We start from the raw sequence: 8,061 nt of genomic DNA on the forward strand, positions 1-8,061 counted from the left end.
TGTATAACAAATTTGATAGATAGAAATAAAATCACAAATAGTTAGTCAAAGATAGGAAACATATTCAATCTTATAATTCGTAGTTTTATTACTTTTAATATTAAATAAATATTAATAATAATAATTAATATCAATAATAATAGATATAGATAATAATAATAATATTGATGATAAAAAAATAATAATAATAGAAATACAAATTTTGATATTGATAGAAATTATTAATAATACTAGTATTAACATTAATAATGATAACAGTAATAATAATAATAATATGATGTTATTAATAATAACAATAATAATGATTTTAACAAATTTAATAATCATTAATAGTAATAATAATGATAATAATAATGTTATTAGTGATACCAATAATATTACTCATAATAATTCTAATTATAGTAATACTTATTATTAATGATAATAATAAGATTAGTAATAATAATCATTCACCTTATATATCAATTTTCTTAATTACAGAATAATAATAATAATAATAATAATAATAATAATAATAATAATAATAATAATAATAATAATAATAGTATTGATATTAATACTGAAAGAAACAACACTATTATTATAACAACTTATAATTAAATTTAGTATATTAATATTATATGTCATTGTTTATGTAATATCTATATAATGTATATTATAGAACTAATATTGAATATTAAGTATTTATACATTTTACAATATACATATGTTAATAATTATATGTAGAAATCATATATTTATATATATAAGTTCATTTTAATTATTTTATATCTTAATTTACCTATTTAATTTTAATGTTTATTTTATAATTTCAAATTTTATATATATACTTACATTTATATAAATGTACATATTTATTTACAAACAATCGTTCGTGAATCATTGAGAACAGTCAAAGGTCAAATGCATTCATGGAAGTAGTTCAAACATTATGAGACTCAGTTTAATAGACTTTGCTTATCGTGTCTAAATCATATAAGATTAAGTTTAAATTTGGTCGAAAATTCCCGGGTCATCACAGTACCTACCCGTTAAAGAAATTTCGTCCCGAAATTTGAGTGAGGTGGTTATGGCTAACAATAAAAATATTTTCATGATGAATATGAGTTGATAAATTGAGTTGTATCATCATTGAGTAATATGGATAAAAATAATTCGATTATTCGAAGAGTACGAATGATGCTATCTCCAAAGAGTGAAATAGGAAAGTAAAGATTCATCTTGACTTTTGACAGAGTCATGGTTGAATTCCGGAATTCAAGGGATTTAAAGAAAATATTCGAAATCTAAAAGATTTGATTCTTCGGCAAGTAAGAAAATTAAGATCTCTATAATTAAATACGGTGATCTGCCTCGATTACTCTGTCTGATATTTTCACTATAAATTAAGCTCTCCTGTTCCATTATTCTCACCATTCCTATACTTTCTTTCTTAGTTCATACATACAGAAGATTGTAAAAATGCTTAATCTAGTTCTAATCCTTGATATTTTTCTAATTATCATTTCTGTCATTCTTCTTTTCAATCTCCCATCAGAAGAATTTGTTTACTTCTACTATTACCTTGGGGTGATACTATTCTTAATTATACCGTGTCTTTATATTGCTATCCGTATTAATATCCATGGTTCGTAACTTCTGTGTTGTTATTGGGCTTAATATTTTCTCTTATATTTTGGATCTCTTTGCCTTTTTATTATCCTCTCGACCTCTAGTAAAGCGAGCAATGGTCCAGAATTCGTAAGTATGGAGTTTCGAATGAACTTAATGTTCTAAACGAGAAAGAACTTAATAGCACGATTTGATTTGTCAAATTACCAGAATCACTGAGAATAGAACTATCAAGAATATATTTTCTTCATATGTTCAGAAGTTAATCAGAATGAAAGAGTTATGTAACATGACACATGATGACGTTATAATCTGTGAATCATCATGTTCCATTTAGAAACTCAGCATGATTTACTGTAATATAATTACGTTGATCAAGTGTCATTATATTATACTAACTCATGCATCAGTTCCCAACATTACTTCAATAACATTCATATTTTAAGCTCGAAAGTTTACAGAATATAGAAACTAACAGTTTCTATATGATGTAATACTGATAGCACGAAGATATTAAAGATTTCAAATAAGAATAGTTATGAAAATATCTTCAGAAATATGGAGGATATTTATAATGAAAAATACGATGATATCTTGGAATATCTAAGATCAGAGGATGATGAACAATATTGTCCACAAAGGTTTTGAGTAAGGAGAAAGATATTTGTTAATGACTTCAGCAGATATTGAATCATTTGGATTCTTTGAAGGCAGGTTTAGTCTTTGTGATTTGTCCACGGCCTTCTTCATAGTTTCACATAATCCGCTTTTCAGTACTAAATTTTCTATTGAGCGTTTCCAACACTCCATTCTTTATCATCAATTTTTCAATTGCTAAGGTGGTTTACAGTTTTTGCTGGTTCCTTCGGCTTTTTTTTTTTTCAACATTTAGAGTATAGATTCGTAGACTGGGTGCTTTTCAGATTTTCATAATGGAAGATCATAATTCTAAGAGGTAAATGTTATATGTATACATATAACTGTTGATATAGTAACGCTGCGAGATTCAAAATACTGATTATTAATTCTCGGTAATTGGTATGGCAATTCTCGTTACAAGATGCGGATAAGTATATGATAGGGTTTTAACGAATATAATGATTTTTCAGAAAGTCAAAGATCAATGAAGTTGTTGGTAAGTTTACTACGAATGCGGTGGGATATAAAAGATTTCCCGGCGATGATGGTGAAATGACAACGTATATATCGCGGTTATAATAAGGCAAATTCGAATGGAAGTCGAAGTTGATTTGCTGGAGCTGTGACAAAACTGACTATTGTGAAAAAGAGTTGCAAAGTTATTTTTGGTAATAACAACGTCAAAGAAGTTAGCACAGATACGTGTTAAACGTTTACTTAGGTTTTGAGTGTTTTCGGTTGCATAACTATATGCATCAATCTTTCCTTCCTTAGATGAAGTGTGGTTGGTTTATCCTCTCGATTGAGGTGTTTTTAAGTATCATGAAAGGTTTGAACGCAGATCGTAATCGTCAAGATATATATGAAGTTTAGGATGAAATCAAGTGGCAAACTTGAAGAATTGTTTAGTTTCATATGTTATAATCAGTATTTTAATTCATTTTAATTGTCCAATATTATTCGTTCACATTCGATAGTCCACAGTTAACAGTCCAATAATTCATATATAGTTTAATATATAATATTCGAATTGATTAATACGTATCGTGACCCGTGTACATGTCTCAGACTCGATCACAACTCAAAGTATATATATTATTATAGAATTAACCTCAACCCTATATAGAGAACTCGATCATTACTGCATATAGAGTGTCTATGGTTATTCCAAATAATATATATATATATATATATATATATATATATATATATATATATATATATATATATATATATATATATATATATATATATATATATATATGCGTCGATATGATATGTCAAAACCTTGTATACGTGTCCCGATATTTAAAGTGCGTAAAATAAATACAGAAATTAAATAATGATAAATAAAATGCGTAAAGTAAATAACAGAAATTAAATGACGATAAATAAAATTGCGAGAATATAAATTGCGATAAATAAACTGCGATAAATAAACTGCGATAATTAAATTGCGATAAGTAAATTGCGAAAAAAATAAAATGTAATACAGAATTAACAGTTAGCTAGGAACAGTTAGCTAGGATCTTGTTAGCGTGGTTTCTTAACAAAATTTCATATTGTTAATTAGTCTGTTTCTAATCAATTCTTATTGTGTCCATTATTTCTTCATTATGCCACTTGTTGGATTCTGGTAAATCGAAATCCAAATATGAAATTGGATGAAAATGGTCATTCTGCGGTGAACGGATACGTATATTGGTGGATGTAAGTAGGATAGTAAATGGATGTTGAATCAGATTCGAAGAATGTACAGTATAACTTATTAAAGTGAAATCTAAATACTCCTCGGGCATTACCTACCCGTTAAAATATTTTCACCATTTACAGTTTATGCGAAAGAATTTTTAATTACAATCTTTATGAAAATATACTTACATATATATTTTCTTCAGATGTACTCATAGATTTAATGAGTTAATATAATATTAATCTCATTTGATTTACCGTTAGAACTAGAATATATAATCTCTAAAACATTGAAGATTACATAATCGTCATGTCGAACGAAGATAAATGATGTAGAATGATACGTAGAACGATGATTATACTTGAGGTACAGAGTGAGATGTTGAGGCATGGATTGTTGATGGTACTGGTACTGTTATTGATGGTACTATTGATGCCGGTGATGTTGCTGAAGCTGGTAAATTTTGCACTATCTTTTCCAAGGTTACAACTCGGGCGTGAAGCTCGTTGACTTCTTCTATTATACTAGGATGATTATCGGTTCGAATGAGCGGATGAATGAGGTTTAGGATCTGAGATAGTATATGATCGTGACGAGACACTCCGGAAATGAGAGAGAAAATGGTGTCTCAAACAGGTTCGCCGGTAAACGCTTCAAGTTCATTGTCAAGAGGTGAATTCAGTTGGTGGAAGGAATCGCCTTCTTCGAGTCTCCATTGATTAAATCGACTACGAACCCATCAGATGAATTGGGGATGACTGATCGATTGATTTATTCTGGTGACACCGCTTTCGGAGCTTAGGTAAATATTCATGTCGGAATAGCTATTGGAATAACTATCGGAGTAATTATCGAAATCTGAGGGACTCGAACTAGTTGAGGGATTCACCTCGTACGATCAGACGAAGGATTTTTCGATAAGAAATAGATTATAGGATGTAGATTAGTACCATGCAATACATAATTTACATATGCATATATAATACTAAAATCCCATAAGTTACGGAAGAATCTACGGAAGCTGTCAGTCAAAGGTAACAATAACAGATACGCTAAGATATGGATTTATCTATACACTGTCTATGCAATAGAGGTAGTAAGACGTGTCTAGACTTTAAGGATGATAAGCAATTAATTTTCGACACTAAATGATAAGCAAAACTTTTGACATGCAGACACGATCGAAGTTCAGACTCACCAATGTATCTAAACAACTATCAGTTAGACACACTAATGCAAGACCTGGTTCGCTAAGACCACCGCTCTGATACCAACTGAAAGGACCCGTCCTAATCCATCTGGACGAAGTCACCAACAACTGGTTCCATTGCGATGATCGACTCCAAATACTGTCTTTAAAATGAGCAAATGCACAGCGGAATATTTCTTTTATACCTGAGAATAAACATGCTTTCAAGTGTCACCAAAAGGTTGGTGAGTTCATAAGTTTAACATAAAACAATAAAATTCATCATTTTAATAGACCACAAGATTTAAATCCTGCATGGTACAAATGGGCCCGAATCCTATACCCACCTGTAATGTACATGCGATATCTTTTAAATACAGTACACCTTTCTTGTGTACGAAACCATTTTTCATAAATCTTAGTAACCGTACACATATCTTGTGCACAAAATAACATACACATAACCTGTGTATAAAATCATTCTCTCGATACATAACATTCACATCAATTGGTGGCAATTATCATGTCCTCATAATTCAATGGTGGCAATTATCATGTCCACATAGTTCAATGGTGGCAATTATCATGTCCACATAATTCAATAATAATCCGCAGAACTTCTGTCTGCATAATAATTCATTCGAGGAATGTTTTGCTTGTGTCTATCTCGTCAAACATTTATAAAAGAATTTCATGTATTCGCAGTTCAAAACATATTTCAAAAGCATTTAATAAAGCAGTTGTAAAAACAGCGCATGTATTCTCAGTCCCAAAAATGTAAAGAGTAAAAGGGAGCAAATGAACTCACAATACTGTATTTTGTAGTAAAAATACACATGACGACATTGAACAATGCGGGGTTGGCCTTGGATTCACGAACCTATATCAGTTATATATATTAAAACTTATAATCACATAATTCCTTCTATATAATATTTATATATATTATAAATGTTGTAGTTTTATACATATATATACTTTATATCTTCAGTTATATTTTTCGTGTAGTTATTTTGCAAAATAATCAATATTCATACATATAGTTATATATATATTTGTAATTGGTAAAAATCACTAATTTGTTAAATGTAATATCTATACAATTAATATTAATAATAATAATAGTTATAATAATAATAAATTTTACTAATGAGGATAACAATAATAATAATAATAATATAATAATAATAATAATAATAATAATAATAATAATAATAATAATAATAATAATAATAATAATAATGTTAATAATGATAATATAAATGATAATACTTAAAATGATAATTTTTAATAAAAATACTTTTTGTTAATAGTAATAATTTATAATTTTTATGATAATACTAATAATAATATTAATAATACTTCTAATAATAATACTAATACCTATGATAATAATAATTAAAATAATAATAAGTATAATAAAGATGGCTACCTCATATAATAGGCCTTTTAAAAAAAAGAATCATGCTCATGCCCGGGCTTGAACCCGCGACCTCCCTTTCACCCAACAAACACCCAACCATTACACTACTGCTAATATGTATGTTCTAATTCGAATTTCAATTATATTTAACCCTTTTTGTTTTCTATTTCAACTTCCTTCTTCTTCACAACAATAAAAATATCGATCTCTATTATTATTTTCATTATCATTAACTTGATATGATTATCCTGGTCAAGCTCGTAAACACAGTTTCATCATCTTTATCATTATCTCATCATCATCAACCTTTTTTCTTCATCCCGTCCTTATCAAAACTGTATTCATATGTATCACCATCATCATCCTAATCTATACTTATCACTATCATTTATCATTATCTATTCTTATTCACAGTATCAACGACTTCCTGACATCCATATCAAGTGTAATCGCTGATTGAATAGAAACAGGAGGAGAAAACACAATAGTGCCGATTTGAAATTCATGGGTTTTGTGGATCAAGCAGTCCAATAACAATCGAATTCTCGGCCCATCATTATTAATTATTTCGGCCCAAGTGAAACCTGGTGGTCCAACAGTTTTCGATCCCTCATCATATTGTTGTCGCCCGTAGCATCCTCAAAATAGAAATAATGATAACTATCTAATGATTAAAAGGGTAAAGATTAAATGGGTTTAAAAATGTGTTGGGCTTATTATAAAATGAGTTGGAGAAAGAACTTGGAACGTGTACCAAGTATTTTATATTCCAAGTGGTTTTGGTTTGATAGAATTTTGAACGACAATATGAAGTGGAAATAGAAAAGCACTTACACAATCATTCTCATGTCATCTTCCATTAACATAATCATCATTAGATTACATACCGGCAATTACTTTAAATATATACTTTGTATAAATAATAACACATGTGCCATTATCTCGCCATACTCCATCATCATCATTCTTTATTACTTCACTGTTTGGAAACAATAGAAAAACGTAGCAGTCATGGGTGATTCAAAGAAGGTGATTTTAATGGTGATTATATGGGTTTTTGATTTACAATGGTGGCGGTCTTTGGTTGTTGATCAAAACCGATAAAGTACTGCAGCTGTAGGTCATGGTGGCGTTCTGTTGGTGGTTATAATGGGAATGGTGGTTTCAAATAGGTTTTAGGTTTAATGGTTAAATCGGGACAGAAGCAAAGAAAGGAACACAAGATGTGGTGGTTTTCCAACGATGACTCACGGTGGTGTTGTTTGATGGGTCTCACGATGAGAGGTGTGTTGGGGGTGTTAATGGTGGTGACATATGGTAATTCGATACAGAAAACGATTAAGGAAGCGGGATTGATATGGTGGTTATTGGTGGTGACCGGTTGTTCATGGTGGTAATTGTAACCGAAAATTAAACAAACAGTAATGAATGATTATCAGTCGAATCCGCAATTGTAGAAGTGTTGATGGTTTCTATATTATAGAAACAAGTGGTCTGGTTTCGTTA

The sequence above is a fragment of the Rutidosis leptorrhynchoides genome, chromosome 2 (assembly GCF_046630445.1).
Source record: "Rutidosis leptorrhynchoides isolate AG116_Rl617_1_P2 chromosome 2, CSIRO_AGI_Rlap_v1, whole genome shotgun sequence".
In the NCBI taxonomy this organism is placed as follows: domain Eukaryota; kingdom Viridiplantae; phylum Streptophyta; class Magnoliopsida; order Asterales; family Asteraceae; genus Rutidosis; species Rutidosis leptorrhynchoides.